General features: G+C 40.7%; 1 protein-coding gene and 1 long non-coding RNA gene across 4 annotated transcripts in view; one reads left to right on the top strand and one right to left on the bottom strand.

The window, feature by feature from the left end:
• The window catches only part of LOC114236130 (potassium channel subfamily K member 13), a 122,556-nt gene that overhangs the window by 52,466 nt on the left and 49,485 nt on the right, over positions 1-20,605 (bottom strand). The window lies entirely within an intron of this gene.
• LOC130707541 (uncharacterized) lies at positions 6,669-20,521 on the top strand. 3 transcript variants are annotated; one of them, XR_009007455.1, is made up of 5 exons: positions 6,669-7,291; positions 16,777-16,833; positions 18,475-18,752; positions 19,640-19,758; positions 19,984-20,521. It is a non-coding gene; the product is annotated as an uncharacterized LOC130707541 (long non-coding RNA). The 3 variants fall into 3 exon arrangements; XR_009007456.1 differs by lacking the exon at positions 16,777-16,833 and having other exon boundaries at positions 6,670-7,291; XR_009007457.1 differs by lacking the exons at positions 16,777-16,833; positions 18,475-18,752 and having other exon boundaries at positions 6,670-7,291.

The following is a 20,605-nucleotide window of genomic DNA, read 5'->3' as shown; positions in this document are numbered from 1 at the left end:
GTTTTTAACAACATTTTGTTTACAATAACATTTCATATGTGTTATTCCTAATGACACATGTTCGTTGTAGAACATTCAGAACATGCAGAACAGCAGAGAAAAGCAATTAAAAACCCCTCACAATCCTGCCGTCTGGAAAAAGGGGGTTAACACAGCTCTCTGCAGTTCAGATTTCCCAACGGCCAAACAGGGACAAATAATAGTTCAAGAGTAGTAGGATTTAAGTAAGTTTATAGTGTAAAGAACTCAGCACAACACAAGAGATAATTAATGTGAGCTGCTTTACTGATAACATCTTAATGAATTTCCTTGCAGTCTGTGTGTGTGTGTGTGTGTGTTTGTATGTACAAACATCAACATTTCACACACCTTGGATCTTACGGAGGAATTTAATTTTTCTTAAAATCCCTTTCCATTTCAGCTGGGTTCTGACTAATCTTCCAAGGCTATGTTCTAAAAGCTCTTATAGGAGGAAAGATGGAGGGTCAAAAACTAAGAAGTGTCAGCTCTGTGTATAAGGAATAGGGTTCATTCCCACCACTTGGACATGAACTTGCAAATATTTTTCCAGAGGCAATATTGTATTTTTCCCCAATGATACACAGTCATTTCTAGTATCCTATCTTATCAATTGGACGGGCTTTACAAGAAGGCTGTCTGGGGTGAGGGTCCAAATTGCAATCACAGAAAAGAAAGCAATGCTCAGTGACCTGCACGGAAATTAGACTGGCCGCTTGGGCCTCATCAGTGTGAAGAAGGCATCAGTCAAGCTCATCATGCCCAACTGGGTCCATACACGTATCTCACATGGGGTCGTTTCGCTCAGGAGTCTTCTTTGATGCTGGTGCCGCAGGACACTTTGTGGAAGGGACTGGCCCTTGCCCCATGATTTCAGCCACAGTGCCAGGACTGAACACATGTAATTGGTGCCAGACACTAGCTAGGCCCTGGATTTATATGCTTTCTAGAAGCATACATGGTTATACTGAAGAAGCAAACAAGCAGCCCACCTTACAGGACACTGTGGAAAGCGCTCTACAGAGGAGGTTTTCTTAGGACAATGAGGGCCCCGGAGAGGGAGCACGGAGGCTGCCTGAAAGTGCAGAAAACCTTTCGGAAGAGGAAGAATCGAGCTGAATCTTGAAGGACCAGCTGGAGCTTGTCAGGCAGACAAATGGGGAGAGAGGAACCCAGAAGCCTCAAGTGTGCACTCTGAACTCAATCTGCCTGCTACTTGCTAGCGCTTATAATCTTGGTCAAGTTCCCAAACTGCTCTGAGCCTGTTTTGTTTTTGTTTTAAATAAGACTTTAAAAAAATCAGTTTTACTGAGATATAACTCACACACCATAAAACTCCCCCATTTAAAGAGTACAATTCATTGACAATGTAGGATATTCACAGAGTTGTGCAACTACCTGCACGTCAATTTTGGAACACTTTCATCGTCCTAAAGAAACGCCATATACCCACTAACAGCCATTCCCCATTTCCCTCCAATCCCCTTAGCTCCTGGCAACCACTGACCTACTCTCTGCCTCGATAGATCTGCCTTTTCTGGACATTTCAGATAAATCAAATCACACAATATGTGGTCTTCTGTGACTGGCTTCTTTCACTTAGCAAAATATTTTTGAGGTCTGTGGCTATTTAGTCATGTATCAAATGAAAGTAATAATTGAATCTACCTCAGATGTAGATGTTTTATGAGGTTTAGATGAGAAGGCTGCCAAACGTCTGGTGCAGAGGAAGTACTCAGAGTTAGGTCTCCTCATGCTGATGTTTCTTTGCAGAGCCAAGGAGGGGATCAGGTTAGACACCTGTCCAGTCCGTAATGATCTCGTCATCCGTACGCTCAGATGAGAGGGAGGAACCATGGCGCATGCACACCGCTGTTCAAAGTTCAAAACGGTGCGCGGAGAGCAAGGTGTGACATTAATTACAGAGGTGACTGCCTCAGGTGAGGCAGGTGAGGTGAATGAGCACGTAATGAGGATGATGGAAATGGCATCCTCTTGGGCGCTATGAGAATTAGATATGGGAAAGGGCTTTGCAAACAGTGAACTAATGTAAAAATGGCAATACTTACTATTCTTATAAACCTGTTCCAAAGGAAAAGAAGACATGGAATGCTTACTGGGTGCCCTACCATGTGCCAGGCGCTGTGTGTGTTATTTCATGTAAACCTCTGCAACACGGGACTGATTCCAATTCACAGAAGAGGAAACTGAGGCTCAGGACAGAGCAAGCAACTGGGACCAGTTCTCACACCAGAGCTTGGCTAGAGGAGCTAAAACTCAAGCTCATGCCTGGCAGATGAAAGCTGATACTCTTTCTACCATGTTCTGTTTTGCCACCTTGTGGGCAAGTTAATCCTTCCATGTCCTGCACAGGGCAATCTCCTCTCTCCTCTTATTTATTTTAAATACCCATCTCTTATCTTCTTCCAGTTCTGGCATGTGATACATCAGTCCTAGATCATCTTATCTGTCACAATATCAAAAAATTTCAAACACATCCCTCCTGAGTCTTCATCTTCTCAAAAAGAAGTGCCTTTTGATTAAACAGCATTGTACTCTGATGGGAGAACAGATAAAAATGTCTGTAATCATTTCAGCTAGTGTGTGAGGACCATCTCCAGTTTTGTTATTGCTACTTGGAAAGAACCTAAATGACTAAATCATCCAGCTCCCCCTGACACTGGTAAATGACGTCCTGTTAAAGTTATATGAATTGTTCACTATTTACTTCTCTTGGCAAACCTGTTAAGAGTCCATTCTTTTGCTTGTTAAGCCCAAAGAAACACACTCAAATAGTGTAAAGATCTCTGTCTTCTTTTTAAAAAGTGTAAAACGCAGTAGCCAAGACATGAAAGCAACCTAAGTGTCCATCAAAAGTTGAATGGATAAAGAAGATGTGGTATATATACACAATGGAATATTACTCAGCCATAAAAAAGAATGGAATAATGCCATTTGCAGCAACATGGGTGGACCTAGAGAACATCAGACTTAGTGCAGTAAATCAGACAGAGAAAGACAAATATTTTATGATATCACTCACATGTGGAATCTAAAAAATAATACAAATTAATTTATTTACAAAACAGAAACAGACTCACAGACGTAGAAAACAAACTTATGGTTACCAAAGAAGAAAAGGGAGGGGGAAGGGATAAATTAGGAGTATGGGATTAAGAGATACAGACTACTATGCATAAAATAGATAAGCAACAAAGAACACAGGGAACAATATTCAATATCTTGTAATAACCTATAATGGAAAATAATCTGAAAAAATATAAATATATAACTGAATCACTTTGCTATACACCTGAAACTAACACAATATTGTAAATCAGTTATATTTCAATTTTAAAAAGTGTAAAACATACTTGTCTCAGTATTTAAATCCTTTCCCTTCCTACAGTGTCAGTCACATTGAATGTAGAGAAAGAACACATAAAACCAAGAATTTGCGAAAACATGGCTCAATGGAACTCTTCTATACTGTCATGAGAAAATAAAATGATACAACAACTGGAAAACAACTGGGTATTACCTTATAACAGGTACATTCCCTGCAACCCAGCCATCCAACTCCAAGGTGTTTCCTCTAGGACAGCGGTCCCCAAAGTGCGGTCCCAGACCAGCAGCAAAAGCAGCATCACCTGCAAACTTATTAGAAATGCAAAATCTCTGGGACCCACTGAATCAGAAACTCTGGGCATGGGGCCCAGCAATCTGTGTTTCAACAAGTCCTCTGGAGAATTCTGATGCATGCTCATGTCTGAGAACTACTACACTAATGAATGCTCATATGAAAATGCACCAGGAGACATCCACCAAGAATGTTCCCTGGGCCCTCAATCATAATGGCACAAAACCTGGAAAAAGCTCAAATGCCCCAAGTCAGGAGAATGGAGAAGTAAACTGGAATATTCATATTACAGCATACTATATAGACCCCAAAATAAATGAACTACAGTTAAGAGTTCCACATAATATACATGAATCTTAGGAACATAATTTTGAGGCCGAGGAGAACATTGCAGTTGACTACATTCAGTATGGTGCATCTTTTGTAAACCTCAAGCCAAAAATGAAACAGTATATTCCTTAGGGCTATATACTTATGTAATGAAAGTATAAATTTTTAAAAACTCGGGAAATGATAACCACATAGTTTGGGGTAATGGTCTCTTCTGGGGGTGGGGAGGTGGGAACAGGTGGGGAGATGCAGCGGTGTAGGTAACGCTCCCAGTTCTTAGAGCAGGTGGTGGGTTCACCTTATTAGGAAGATTTGTAAGTTACATTTGTGTTACACACATTCTTCTGTGTGTATCAAATATTAAGTTAAAAAAGGGGGGGAAGGGGGCTTCCCTGGTGGCGCAGTGGTTGAGAGTCTGCCTGCTAATGCAGGGAACACGGGTTCCAGCCCTGGTCTGGGAAGATCCCACATGCCGCGGAGCAGCTGGGCCCGTGAGCCACAACTACTGAGCCTGCGCGTCTGGAGCCTGTGCTCCGCAACAAGAGAGGCCGCGATAGTGAGAGGCCCGCGCACCGCGGTGAAGAGTGGCCCCCACTTGCCGCAACTAGAGAAAGCCCTCGCAACAGAAACGAAGACCCAACACAGCCATAAATAATAAATAAATAAATAAATAAATAATTTTTTTTAAAAAGGGGGGTAAGGGGATGAATTCTGACAAGTACCACACTATTCTTGCTTGATTAGGAGAACCATGCTCAGGAAAAGTACTCTGTAAGAGAAAGGATGAGAAAAGTCTCCAAAGGGGAACCAGACTGGAAGGACTGCCGCCCTCAGAGGATCCTGCAGAGGATGAAGGAAGTAGACACACACAGAGAAGCCCTCTCCCTCCTCCTCGTCAACCTCCATCTCTAGGACAGTAACAGTGCTGTGTGTTGGCTCTTTTTCTGCCACCCGCCTTGTCTGGGTTATTCATTCACTGAACACTTTAGCGGCCAATGTGCCAAGCAGTGAGAAGTCAGTGGCAAGGGATGAGCTGAAAGGCAGTGAGGAGAGGAATCATGAGGAACAGCTGGCCTAGGAGGCCCAGGCCTACTGAAATGTCAACAACTAAATACATACAGGCACTCTTACTACACACACACACACACACACACACACACACACACACACACACATATTTTTCCTACCACTGGTTGAATCTTTTCTGGGACTGGAAATAAATTGCTGCTTGGAAAATTGTCAATCTTTTCCTGATTGAATAAATTAGTTTCATTTGAAGACAGAGAACTTAACCACCTCTCAAAGTACTTAAATGTTTGTGCCATCAAGTCCAAGTTTAAGATGAGATACACGATTCCTATGCTCCCTCTGACGGACTACAGGGTAATGCACCCACTTTTATTTCCATGTGCAGATGGATTTACAATTGCATCTCTATCCTAATGTGGAAAGCTCTCCTATGTGGCACGGGCTAGAGCTGGGCTCCCAGAGGCCCAGGGTCAAACAAGGTTTGCCTTCAACTCAGGCAAGTACCAAATCTCCATCTGTTTTCCATGATGCATATTTTCTCCTTATTTCCCAAAAGTATACTCAAAATGGTCACAGAATATACTTTGTTAAATGAAACATACTCTTGGAACATCAAATAGCTTTAATGTAGTATGATGAGTGAGTCATATGTGAGACAGAGAAAGTAGTGTACAAAAAAATAATAAAGTATGGTGAGTGCTTTTACTTTTAAACTACTTGAAAAATAAATGCCCCCTCCTCTTAACTGCTCTGGGGGCTGTGCCCAAATCCACACACTCAGTGATCCTTTTCCCCTTCAGAAAATACAGAAAGATTATTCTTACTCTACAGAACATATGTGGCCCGTGGAAGAAACATTTGTAAGGTGCATATGCTTTTCTTTTTTACTTAAAAAATTACGTTTTATTTTAGAATAGTTTTAGAGTCACAGAAAAACTGTCAAGATAGTACAGAGAGTTCCCATATACCCTACACCCAGTTTCCCCTATAGTAACAGCTTTTAAGACTATGGTATATTTGTTACCATTAATGAACCAATATTGATGCATTATTATTAAAGTCCATTCTTTATTCAGATTTCCTTTGTTTTATCTAATGTCTTTTTACTGTTGCAGGATTCCATCCAGGAGACCATGTTACATTTAGTCATCATGTCTCCATAGATGGCACTGGTCTGTGACACTTTCTCAGACTTTCCATGTTTTGGGTGACCTTGAGAGTTTTGAGGAGTACTGGTTAGGTATTTTGTAGACTGTCCCTCAACTGGGACTTGTCCGATGCTTTCTCATGATTAGACTGGGTGATATGTCTAATATCACATCCTTGGGGAGGAAGACCACAGAGGGGAAGTGCTCTTCTCATCACACCATGTCAAGGAAACTTACTATCCACATGCCTTATCACAGATGATGCTAAAACCTTGATCACCTGGCTAAGGGAGAGTTTGACAGGTTTCTCCACTATAAAGTTATCTGTGTCCCCACCTAGCCTTCACCCCATGCTCTTGGAGGAGGTCACTGTGCACACATACCTAAGGGGTGGAGAGCCGTGCTCCATTCACCTCCTTGAGGGTGGAGCATCTACATAAATTATTTGGAATTCTTCTTCAAGGGAGGTTTGTTTCTGCTTCCCCACTTATTTATTGAATCATTTACTTATATTAGCATGGACTCATGGATATTTACTTTATATTTTGGTTATTATCCAATACTACTTTATTTTATTCCTCAAATTGTTCCAGCTTTGGCCACTTGGAGCTCCTTCAGTTGGCCCCTATGTCCGTTTGACATAGCCCCATCATTGTGGGATTTTCTTCTTCTTCTTTTTTAAATTTTGAGCATTTCCTTACTAGATGCGTATGCTTTTTACCATAAGCTTTCATACTAAAATTAAGAAGATTTGGGGGCTGAGGGTAGGAGAGGATAGGTATTCCTCTGAAGTCTGAGGAGCTATTATTACGTAATTTTCTTTATATAAAGTCTACCCTTTCTATATGATCAGTCCTTCCTATATTTAGCTACAAAAATTTCCCTTTTCCATCAGTCTGTAGTAACAGGGTCCTCATTCTCCTTTTACCAGAAACTTCCAACAAAAGCACAGAATTTGGGAGAGTGCCCAAGATGGCAGAGTAGGAAGACCCTGAGCTCACCTCCTCCCATGGGCACACCAAAATTACAACTATTTACACAGCAACTGTCAATGAGGATGACCCAAAGACTAGAAGAAAAGATCTTCTAAAACTACAGATATAAAGAAGGAACCACAATGAGACAGGTAGGAGGGGTGGAGACACAGTATAGTCAAGACCCATACCCCTGGGTGGGTGACCCACAGACAGGAGGATAATTATAATTGCAGATGTTCTCCCCAACGAGCAAGGGGTACAAGCCCTACATCGGGTTCCCCAGCCTGGAGGTCCTGTCCCAGGAAGATGAGCCCCCAGAACGTTTGGCTTTGAAGGCCAGTGCAGCTTAGTCCTGGGAGAGGCAGAGGGCTGTAGGAAATAGAGACTCCACACAAAATCTTACACACTGTGAGACTCAGGCCAGAAGCAGTAATTTGAAGAAGCCTGAGTCAGACTCTCTTGCTGATCTTGGAGAGCCTTCTGGACAGGCAGAAGGCAACTGGGATTCATCCTAGGGACACTGATGATGGTGGCAGCTGTTTTTAGGAGCTCATTATACCACGAGGACACTAGTGCTGGCAGGTGCCATTTTGTAATCCTCCCTCTAGCTTATTAGTGCTGGGACCTGCCCCACCCACCAGCCACTTGGGACCAGTCCTGGGATGCCCCAGGCCAAGCAGCTAGCTGGGTAGGGACACAGCCTCACTCACTAGCAGGCTCGCTGCCATAGGACCCTGAGCCCCTAGCTACCCCAGGATTCGGCCCCACCCAACAGATGGCCCAGAACATAGTCACACTCACCAGTGGGCTGACACCGGCCCCAGGACCCCCTGGGCCTGAGCTCTACACACCAGCAGGCCAACACTAGTACTCCAGGACCCGCAGTCCTGCAGCCAGCCATCCCAGGACTCAGCTCCTCCCATCAGTGGGCCAACACTAGCCCTGTGACCCACCCCAGGACTCCATAGCCAGTCACATCATAATCCAACCCCACCCACCAGTGAGCCAGCATCAGGACTGAAACTCCCCAGGCCTTGCAACCAGCTGTGACAGGACCCAGCCCCACCTACCAGCATCCAACAGCATCTGCAATAGGCAGGGCCTGGCAACTAACCAGACCAGGGGCCAGCCACACCTACTAGATGACCACAGTAGTCAGCAAACCACAATAGAAGGGCCCATGCAGTCCACATAGTGTGCATGCTAAAGCATATAGCTCTGGTGAACAGAAGGGAGTATGCTGGTGGGCCCCATAGGACGTCTCCTACATGAGGCCACTTCTCCAAGATTAGTAACTATAATCAACCTATCAAATACATGGAAATAAAAACAGAGAATAGGCAAAATGAGGCAACAGAGGAATATGTTCCAAAGGAAAGAACAAGACAAAATCCCAGAAGAACTAAGTAAAGGAGACATAAGCAACCTACCCAATAAATAGTTCAAGGTAATAATCATAAAGATGCTCAAAGAACTTGGGAGAAGAATGATGAACACAGTAAGAAGCTGGAAATTTCTAACAAAGAGTTAGAAAATATAAAGAAGAACCAAACAGAGCTGAAGAATACAATAACTGAAATAAAAAAATACACTCAGAAGAATCAATAGTAGATTAGATGATATAGAGGAATGGATCAGTGAACTAGAAGACAGAGAAGTGGAAATCACTCAAGCTGAACAGAAAAAAAGAAAAAAGAATTTAAAAAAATTAGCACAGTTTAAGCGACATCTGGGACAACATCAAGCACAATAACATTCACATTATAGGGGTTCCAGAAGGATATTAGAGAGAGAAAGGGGCAGAGAACATATTTGAAAACATAATAGCTAAAAACTTCCCCAACCTGGGAAGGGAAACAGACATCCAGATCCAGGAAGCACAGAGAGTTCCAAACAGGACCAACCCAAAGAAGATCACACCAAGACACACTGTAATTAACATGGCAAAAATTAAAGATAAAGAGAGAGTATTAAAAGCAGCAAGGGAAAAGCAACAAGTTACATAAGGCTATCAGCTGACTTTTCACCAGAAACTCTGCAGGCCAGAAGGGAGTGGCACAATATATTCAAAGTTCAAAGTGATGAAAGGGAAAAACCTGCAACCAAGAATACTCTACCCAAAAAGGCTATCATTCAAATTTCAAGAAGAGATAAAGATTTTTACAGACAAGCAAAAGCTAAGAGTTAAGCACCATGAAACCAGCTTTACCAAAAATGCTAAAGGGAATTCTCTAAGTGGAAGAGGAAAGGCAACAACTGGAAGCATTAAAATTACAAAGGGAAAAATCTCATTGGTAAAGACAAATATACAGTAAAGGCACTAGCTCAACCACTTATAAAGCTAGGAGAAAAGTTAAACAATAAAAGTAGTAAAAATCATCTAAATCCACAATGAGTAGTTAAGGGATACACAAAGCAAAAATGTTATATATGACTTAAAAAACGTTAAATGATGGGGGGCAGAGAGTAAAAATGCAGGGTTGTTAAAATGTGTTTAAACAGATACACACACACAAAAAAGAAATGAATCCAAACATAAGACTAAAGACAGTCAACAAATCACAAGGGAAGAGAACAAAAGAAGAAGGAACAGAAAAGAACTACAAAAACAATCCTAAAACAATTAACAAAATGGCAATTAAGTACATAGCTATCAATAATTACTTTAAATGTAAATGGACTAAATGTTCCAATCAAAACACACAGAGTGGCTGAATGGATAAAAAAAAATACCCATGTATATGATGCCAATAAGAGACTTGCTTCAGATCTAAAGACACACAAGACCGAAAGTGAGGGGATGGGAAAAGGTATTTCATGCCAATGGAAATCAAAAGAAAACTGGGGTAGGAATACTTATATTAGGCAAAATAGACTTTAAAGCAAAGACTGTAACAAGAGACAAAGAAGCACATTATGTAATGGTAAAGGGATCAATCCAAGAAGAAGACGTAACAATTGTAAATACATATGCATGTAACATAGGAGCACCCAAATACTTAAAACAAATATTAACAGATGTAAAGGGAGAAACTGACAGTAACACAATAAGAATAGGGGACTTTAACACCCCATCTACATCAATAAACAGATCATCCAAATGGAAAATCAATAAGAAAACACTGGCCTTAAATGACACATTAGACCCAATGGACTTAATATGTATAGAACATTTCATCTGAAAGCAGAATACACATTCTTCTCAAGCTCATATGGAACATTCTCCAGGATAGATCATATACTAGGTCACAAAACAAGTCTCAGTAAATTTAAGAAGACTGAAATCATATCAAGCATCTATTCCTACCACAACACTATGAGGCTAGAAATCAATTACAAGAAAAGAAATTTCAAAAACACAAACACATGGAGGCTAAACAACATGCTACTATACAACCAATGTGTCACTGAAGAAATCAAAGAGGAAATCAAAAAATACCTGGAGACAAATGAAAATGAAAACACAATGATCCAAAATGTATGGGATGCAGCAAAAGCAGTTCTAAGAGGGAAGTTTATAGCGATACAAGCTTACCTCAGGAAACAAGAAAAATCTCAAATAAACAACCTAACCTTACACCCAAAGTGACTAGAGAAAGAAGAACAAACAAACCCAAAGATAGTAGAAGGAAAGAAATCATAAAGATAAGAGCAGAAATAAATGAAATAGAGACTAAAGAAGCAATAGAAAAATCAATGAAACTAAGAGCTTGTTTTTTGAAAAGATAAACAAAATTGATAAACATTTAGCCAGGCTCATCAAGAAAAAAACAGAGGGCCCAAATCAATAAAATCAGAAATGAAAAAGAAGTTACAACTGACACTACAGAAATACAAAGGATCACAGATTACTACAAACAATTATATGCCAATAAAATGAAAAACCTAGAAGAAATGGACAAATTCCTGGAAATGTACAATCTCCCAAGACTGGACCAGACCAATTACCAGTAATGAAATTGAATCAGTAATTAAAAGAAAAAAACTCTAAGCAAACAAACAGAAGTCCAGGACCAGACAGCTTCCCAGTGAATTCTACCAAATATTTAAAGAGTTAAAAATCTATTCTTTTCATGGTACTGATGAACCTAGTTGCAGGACAGGAATAAAGAGATAGACATAGAAAATGGACTTGAGGACATGGGGTGGGAGGGTGAAGCTGGGGCAAAGTGAGAGTAGCATCAACATACATACACTACCGAATGTAAAATAGTTGGCTGGTGGGAAGCAGCAGCATAGCACAGGGAGATCGGCTCGGTGCTTTGCGATGACCTAGAGGGGTGGGATAGGGAGGATGGGAGGGAGGCTCAAGTGGGAGGGGATATAGGGACATGTGTATACATATGGCTGATTCGCTTTGTTGTGCAACCGAAACTAACAGAGTATTGTGAAGTAATTATACTCCAATAAAGATCTATTAAAAGTTTTTTTTTAAATCTATTCTTTTCAAACTATTCCAAAAATTCAGAGGAAGGAATATTTTCAAAACTCATTCTACAAGGCAAGCATTACCCTGATCCCAAAACCAGACAAAGACATCACACACAAAAAAGAAAATTACAGCCTGATATCACTGATGGACATGGTTGCAAAAACCCTCAACAAAATATTAGCAAACCAAATTCAATAATATATTAAAAGATCATACAACATGATCAAGTGGGACTTATCCCAGGGATGCAAGGATGATTCAACATATACAAATCAATCAATGTGGTACACCACATCAACAAATTGAAGAATAAAAATCATATGATCATCTTAATAGATACAGAAAAAGCTTTTGACAAAATTCAACATCCACTTATGATAAAAAAACTCTCTACAAAGTAGGTATAGAGGGAGCATACCTCAACATAATAAAGGCCATCTATGACAAACCCACAGCTAACATCATACTCAATGGTGAAAAAAACTGAAAAATTTCCTCTAAAATCACGAACAAGCAAGGATGCCCGCTCTTGCCACTTTTATTCAACACAGTATTGGAAGTCCTAGCCACAACAATCAGACAAGAAAAAGAAATAAAAGGCATTCTAATTGGAAGAGAAGAAGTAAAACTGTCACTCTTTGCAGATGACATGATGCTATATATAGAAGACCCTAAAGTCTCCACCAAAAACCTATGAGAACTAATAAATGAATTCAGTAAAGTTGTAAGATACAAGATTAATGTCCAGAAATCTGTTGCTTTTCTATACACTAAAAATGAACTATCAGAAAGAGAAGGCAAGAAAACAATCCTGTTTACAATCACATCAAAAAGAGGAAAATACCTAGGAATAAAATTAACCAAGGAGGTGAAAGATCTATACTCTGAAAACAAAATATTGATGAAGGAAATTGAAAATGATACAAAAAAATGGAAAGACATATTGTGCTCATGGATTAGAAGAATTAGTATTGTAAAAATGAACATACTATCTACAAGTATCTAAGGCAATCTACGGATTCAATGCAATCCCTATTAAAATACCAATGGCTTTTTTCACAGAACTAGAAAAAATAATTCTAAAATTTGTATGGAAACACAAAAGATCCTGAACAGCCAAAAGAATCTTGAGAAACAGCACAATTGGAAGTATCACACTCCCTGATTTCAAACTACACTACAAAGCTACAGTAATCAAAACAGCATCGTACTTGTACAAAAACCAGACACATACATCAATGGAACAGAATAGAAAGCCCAGAAACGAACCCACACTTATACAGTCAACTAATCTATGACAAAGGGGGTAAGAATATACAACATTCTGAAAAAACAGCCTCATCAATAAATGGTGTTGGGAAAACTGGCAGCTAGATGAAAAGAATCAAACTGGACTACTTTCTCACACTGCACACTAAAATCAACTCAAAATGGATTAAAAATTTAAATGTAAGACCTGAACCCATAAAACTTCTAGAAGAAAACACAGGCAGTATGCTCTTTGACATTAGTCTTAGCAATATATATATATTGTTTTGTTATGTCTCCTCAGGCAAGGGAAACCAAAGCAAAAATAAACTAATGGGACAACATCAAACTAAAAAGCTTTTGCACAGTGAAGGAAACTATCAACAAAATGAAAAGGCCACCTACTGAATGAGAGAAGATATTTGCAAACAATATGTCTGATAAGGGGTTAATATCCAAATAGACAAAGAATTCCTACAACTCGATACCAAAAAAACCAAACAACTGATTAAAAAATAGGCAGAGGACCTACTGAAATGAATAGACATTTTTCCATAGAATAAATACAGATGGTCAATAGGCACATGAAAATATGCTCAACATCCGTAATCATCAGGGAAATGCAAATCAAAAACATAATAAGATATCACCTCACACCTGTGAGAATGGCTATTATCAAAAAGACAAGAGATGACAAGTGCTGGTGAGGATGTGGAGAAAAGCGAACCCTTGTGCACGGTTGGTGGGAATACATATTGGTGTAGCCACTATGGAAAACAGTATGGAGGTTCCTCAAAAACCTAAAAATAGAACTACCATATGATCCAGCAATTCCTCTCCTGGGTATATATGCAAAGAAAATCAAAACACTAATTTGAAAAAATGTATGCACCCCTATGTTCACCACAGCATTATTTACAATGGCCAAGATGTGGAAGCAACCCAAGTGTCCACTGATGGATGAATGGATAAATAAAATGTATATGTATGTATATATATGGTTTCCCAGTGCATATAAAAGTTACGTTTACACTTTTAAAAAGTGCATAATTTGGGCCTCACACACCACCTAACACCCAGGGCCCTTGAATTCAAAAACTTCTTGAGCCTAAGACTTGAGTTGAAACTTGATTTGTTTCTCCTTTCATAAATTTTGCAAATTTAAGTTGCTAAGCTCCATGACAGCAGGGAGAATGTGTTATTATTTTATTTTTCACTTTTAAGCTGTATTAGTTTCCTACTGCTGCTGTAACAAGTTACCACAAATTTATTGGCTTAGAACAACACAAATTTATAATCTCACAGTTTCAGAGGTCAGAAGTCTGACTTGGGTCTCACCACGCTAAAACCAAGCGTCTGCAGGGCCGCACTCCTTACGTCCATTTCTGGAGCTGCTAGGGGAGAATGCTTCCCTTGCTCGTTCAGGTTGTTGACAGAATTCAGTGACTTGAGGTTATAGGACTGAGGGCCCACTTCCTTGCTGGTTGAGAGCTGAAGGCCGTTCCCAGCTGCCCAGTTTCCTAGGTTACTGAGGCTGCCTGCCACTGTCCCCCGTTTTCCATCTTCAAAGGCAGCAGTGGTGGATGGAGTCCCTCTCATGCTTCAAAACTCTCCTGCTCTTCTTAGGTCGTATTTCTCTGACGTTTGCTAGGAAAGGTTCTCTGTTTTTAAGAGAAGTATGATTAAACTGAGCCCATGCAGATAATCCAGAATAATCCCCCTATTCAAGGTTCCAAGGATTAGGGCATGAACATCTGTGGGGGTCATTATTCAGCTTCTCACATCAGCATAGTGTCAGGTGTATCACAGGCCTTCAACGAACGACTATCTCCTTTAATGACTGAGAGAGAAAGCTGAGTGTGCATGAAGTGGAGACTCAAAACTGAGCAGCTGCTCTGATATTTTGCTGACGCTAAGGTATTCTATGCATACAGCTAAGTGTTGGCCGGACAGAAAGCAGGACAGTTTCAGACAACAAAACCAGCTCAGGTGTCTCTTTGGTATTTCAATTCAACAAGGCTCCCAGTCCTGGGTGTGCATTCGAATCACCAAGGAGCTTTTAAAAAACACCTTTGTCAGGTGCTCCACAGACCAGTCAAGTGAGACTCTGTGGGTCCACAGCTATTTGTTAAAAGAACTCCCTAGGTGATTCTAAAGTGCAGCTGAGGCTGAGAGACACTGGCCTAGAATTAGCCTAATTTCATAACTGAGGACTCACAACGTTTTGGACACTATGACCTTTTGTTATGGGCGTAATTGTGTCCCCCAAATCCATATGTTGAAGTCCTAACCCCCAGGATCTCAGAAGGTGATTATATTTGGAGACAGGGTCTTTACTAAGTTACCTTATTAATTACTTAAGCTAAAGTGAGGTCATTAGGATGGGGCCCTAATCTAGTATGACTGGTATCCTTCTAAGAAGAGATCAGGACACAGACAAGCACAGAGAGATGACCATGTAAGGACACAGGGGGAACACAGCCATCTTAAAGCCAGGAAAAGAGGTCCCAGAAGAAACCAACCCTGCCAACACCTTGATCTTGGACTTAAAGCTTCCAGAACTATAAGAAAATAAAGTTCTGTTGTTTAAGCCTCCAGGTCTGTGGTACTTTGTTATGGCAGCCCAAGCAGACAAATATATCTTTTTAAGCATATCTGATCTCCCTCAATAAGTGCAAGCTCTTAGGTTGGGCCTGGCCTTCTCACCTGTTTCTCATGATGCTTATCATGCTGTTTTGAATATAGCGGTAGCTCAATAAATCCAATCAAAGCAGCCACAAGCCTGGGTTTATGTCCCATCTCCACCACTAGGTTGGCTATGTGGTCTTGGCTAAGTCATTAAGCTTCATATCTTCATCTGTAAAATGCCACTACCTCACGTGACTGCTGAGATAACGCGTGATGGAAAAATCTGTGTGACGGGAAATCTACTAGGATCCTTCCTCAGCCTGTGTGATTTTGATTTTGATGGGAGGGCTTACTGGGTGCGTATTGAAAGAATGAATGAATAGAGTGTCATAAAGCAAATCCATGCAAACTTTTTCCTCTATCAGCTCAGCTGCAATTTAAAAAATTAGTTCTAATGTTGATCTCACCCAGTTGCAGCTTCTCCTTTATTTTGCTGTTTACTGAATGCCTTGGGCCAGTTGATAAATATCACATTCTAAATAAGACCCAACATTTTCACATAGGATCCTTAAAATATAAATAGATACAGCCCTTTGCAAAAGTAATGTCAAATTATGAGTGAAAAGCCGTTAAAATATTCATATTCTATTATCCAGAAATTTCACTTCTGTTATTTCTGAGGAACAGAGGCTAAATACAGAAATAACTGTTAGTATTGACAGCATTATAGGCAACAGTGAAAAATCAGCGACAATCTAAATGCCCAAATAAAATATAAAATAGTACATGCTCAACACAGACTATTGTAAAACTATCGAAATTATGAAAAATACTTATATTATGGTGTTTACTTAAGAAAAAGACGCAGAATACGTAAGTTAAAAATGCATAGAGATAGGGCTTCCCTGGTGGCGCAGTGGTTGAGAATCTGCCTGCCAATGCAGGGGACACGGGTTCGAGCCCTGGTCTGGGAGGATCCCACATGCCGCGGAGCAACTAGGCCCGTGAGCCACAACTACTGAGCCTGCGCGTCTGGAGCCTGTGCTCCACAACAAGAGAGGCCGCGACAGTGAGAGGCCCGCGCACCGCGATGAAGAGTGGCCCCCACTTGCCGCAACTAGAGAAAGCCCTCGCACAGAAACGAAGACCCAACACAGCCATAAATAAATAAATAATAAATTTATTTAAAAAAATGCACAGAGATAAGGTTGAAAGGAAATCCAACAAGGTGCTAATAAAGGGGGGACCTCAGCTGGTGGGATTATGTATCATCTTCCTCCTTCCTTCTACTTCTCTGAAGTTTCTCACTTTTTTTTTTTTGTATAGATATATGCTTTATTTTCTATTGTGAAAATATCTAGAAGTGGAATACTAGATCATATGGTAGGTGTATATTTCACTATTTTTTCTTTAATGCCAAACTACTTCAAAGTGGCTGTATTATTTGAAATTTCCATCAAAAATGTGTGAGAATGCCAGTTTCTCTACATCCTCACCAATGCTTAGGATCATCAGTCCTGTTTAATTTTAGCTACTCTACTAAAAGTGTATTACTATTTCATTATGGTTTTTTAAAATTAATTTTTATTGGAGTATAGTTGCTTTACAATGTTGTGCTAGCTTCTACTGCACAGCAAAATGACTCAGCCATACATACACATATATCCCCTCCCTCTTGGATTTCCCTCCCGTTTAGGACACTGCAGTGCATTAAGTAGAGTTCCCTGTGCTGTACAGTACATGCCCCTCAGTTGTCCATTTTACACATAGTATCAATAGTGTATATGCGTCAATCCCCGTCTCCCAATTCCTCCCACCCCACCCCTTTCCCCCTTGGTATCCATACATTTGTTCTCTACCTCTGACTTTTTTCTAAAAGGAGAGTAGACTACATTTATCATAAGGGAAAATAAAAATAGAGTTAATATAAGACAGCCAACAACAATCAACAGAAAACAGGACCCAGGGGATCCATTTTGTCGGGGATTCAGCTGTCTCATTACAATGCATACAAATGATCGAACGCCATTTAGCTAATGACACGGCTCTGGCGTGGCGACGTCCCCACCAGAACATTTTCCTGGTGTGGGTGTAAAACGTATCCTAAGGAAGTCACAGTGCTTAAAGAGAGGCGAGGGCAGGAAGTTGCCAAGTGCTGCTTCAGCAACTTCTCTTCTATCCCTTTAACAAAACATTCTCCTTAATTAAGTTAACAGAAACCTGGCGATGAGAGTCAATATTTACACAAACCTGCAGTTGTGATAAGGCACGTATATTACTCCTACGCTTTGTAGCAGACTCTACACAGCGGTCCCAACCTCCGCGCGCGACACAGCCAGCCACTCAGTTAAGCCAGAAATCCAGGCACCGAGTCACTGCCTCCCCACCTCTCTCACTGCACCGACCCTTCAGGTCCTGTTGCTGAAGGACTCCAAATCCCTCATCTTCCGCTTCTCCATATGGCTAATGCCACCACCGTCTCTCCCTCAACAACTCTAAGCCAGACACTACTTTCCTTCTAAATTCATCCTCCCGTTCCTCTATAGTAATAGAACCTCCTAAAAGAGCTGGCACATGGCCACTTAGGAAAAAACTACAGTTCTGGGCTTCCCTGGTGGCGCAGTGGTTGAGAATCTGCCTGCCAATGCAGGGGACACGGGTTCGAGCCCTGGTCTGGGAGGATCCCACATGCCGCGGAGCAACTAGGCCCGTGAGCCACAACTACTGAGCCTGCGCGTCTGGAGCCTGTGCTCCGCAACAAGAGAGGCCGCGATACTGACAGACCCGCGCACCGCGATGAAGAGTGGCCCCCGCTTGCCTCAACTAGAGAAAGCTCTAGCACAGAAACGAAGACCCAACATAGCAATCAATCAATCAATAAATAAATAAATAAAATAAATAAATCTTAAAAAACAAACAAACAAACGTTGCCTCTTGAAAAACAAAATCATGTCCCTTCTTGGTTCCAGAAAAATACTTTAAAAAAAAAAAACAAAACTACAGTTCTCTGTTTCCTTTAATTAGGTGAGATCATGCGACTGATGGGGCAACTTCTGGATTATGTGCATCGTCCTCTTCCCCTGCCGCTTCCCATGGGCTGGAATGAAGACGCGGTGGTCATGGCTTCCAATTCTTTACTTACTAGGGGGATGTAACGGAACTGTCGGTTGATAACGTATTAGATCCCTTCAGCTGCTATTACAACTCAGCACAAACTTAGTGACTTAAAACAACACAGATTTATTCTCTTATGGTTCTGGAGGTCAGAAGTCTGAAAACGGTTTCACGGAGCTAACGTGAAGGTATGGGCAGGGCTGGTTCCTTCTGAAGGATCTGGAGGATCTGAGGGGAGAAAACTTTTCCTTGCATTTTTCGGCCTCTAGTGCTGCATTCCTTACATTCCCTGGCTCACGGCCCCTTCCTTCAGAGGCAGCAGCACAGCATCTTTGAAACTCTTTCTCCTTCTGTCTTCATATCACCACCTTCTCCGCACAGAACTCTGCCTGTGTCCCTCTTTTCTGGATGTTTGTGATTACATCAGCCCCACGTGGATAATCCAGGCTTATTCTCCCATTTCAAGATCCTTAACTTGATCATGTCTGCACAGCCTCGTTTGCCATACGAAGTAATATTCCTAGGGTCCAGAGATTAGGATGTGGAGATATTGGCAGGGCGGGGGTGGGGGGGGAGCGGGGCATCATTTAGCTTACCACAGTCATTAAATATAATTTTTGATGAAAATGCATGTGTGATTTTGGGCATGAAACTCAGAAGACATTCAGAAAATGAGTGGCATTGCTAAACAAAATTTCCTTCCATTCTTATTTGCCTGTTTATATAAACAAGGCTGCTTGCATGCTTACATTCAATTGAAAGATCGGAATAGAATTCCTAATTCTAAGCCGAATTCTTTCTAGCAATAAGTAACATTCATTCAATGATAAGTTAATTGGAAAAAATTATAAAGCTCCATTCATCTCATTTAGAAATGTATTTTCAGTAAAATTTCACTTTTTATGTTTCTTGTTTATCCAAATTTGTTACATATTCATGTGGTTTTGAGCATAATATACTTCTAATAAGTGAAGGATAACTCAATCAGGAAGAAATTAAAAAAAATTTAAGCCTTATGATCACAGGAAATTCAAAAACTTAAACTTAAACTTATATGTATATATTTTTGTTGTAGGAGAAAGGTGATCAAAGAAAGATTTATGTATAAAATGCATTAGTATAAATTTCTGTGGGGGAAGTGGAATGGATACACAGGTTCCAAAAGAAAATGAAACAATACGAAATTTCTGACAGGTAAAGAAAATCTTGTTTTTATGTTTTTTAAGTGGGTGGTGGTTGGTGGGTATCAAATTGCTATGGTATTTAGATTCCATTGGGTACATTTAGAAGAAAGATATGATAGTTTTGTTTTAAATATCAATATTTACAATGTATCTAAAAAGCCATCTTTACTATCTGCATTTATGATGAAATTCTAGATGCTGACTTAAAAATGTATGTTTTCCAAAATTCTTTTAGGAAGCGTATGAACAAAAAGTTTGAAGACAACTACTGATGGGCCTGCTTGTCAGGAGAGCAGCACCCCGTCCAGCCCCTGGCAAGGGGGTTTTGCTTGAACCACAGTGATGAGAAGTTTCCTTGGGCTCTTGGACTAATAAAGTATCTCAATGGCTAGTCCCAGTTCCGTCAAAATAACAACAAGGAAAAATACCCAGACTCCTCTATTCACCAGCTCACTCATTCCCTTCCTACACTGCCCAGCCAGAGATACTTGTCTGCAGTTCATCAGGCCGGAGAACCTCACACTCTGGTTGCCAATACAGAGTGCTTGGTGGTAAGAAGAGGCCTCTTAATGGATCCAAATGTTAAGTTCTGACCAGAAGTTGCCACCAGGCTAGATACAGATATTGCCAACTCCCCCATCAGAAAAACAAAAGCAAGACTCTAGGCACCCATATTCAGAGCTTGTTATGAGACTACTCTTATGAGCGTATATATATATGGTGATTATTTTGGGTAAACGGGAGTAGATAAATAAAATTCAAAGTAAACTCTTGGAGGGGATTCGTTGGCTGTCTTCACTGGAATGGCGTGAGCACACACACAGCACACACACAGCATAGCGCGACACAACACACTT

Source organism: Balaenoptera acutorostrata, chromosome 3, assembly GCF_949987535.1.
Source record: "Balaenoptera acutorostrata chromosome 3, mBalAcu1.1, whole genome shotgun sequence".
Taxonomy (NCBI): Eukaryota; Metazoa; Chordata; class Mammalia; order Artiodactyla; family Balaenopteridae; genus Balaenoptera; species Balaenoptera acutorostrata.
The sequence above is the reverse complement of the archived record's forward strand: the minus strand, read 5'-3'. Positions and strand labels throughout refer to the sequence as shown.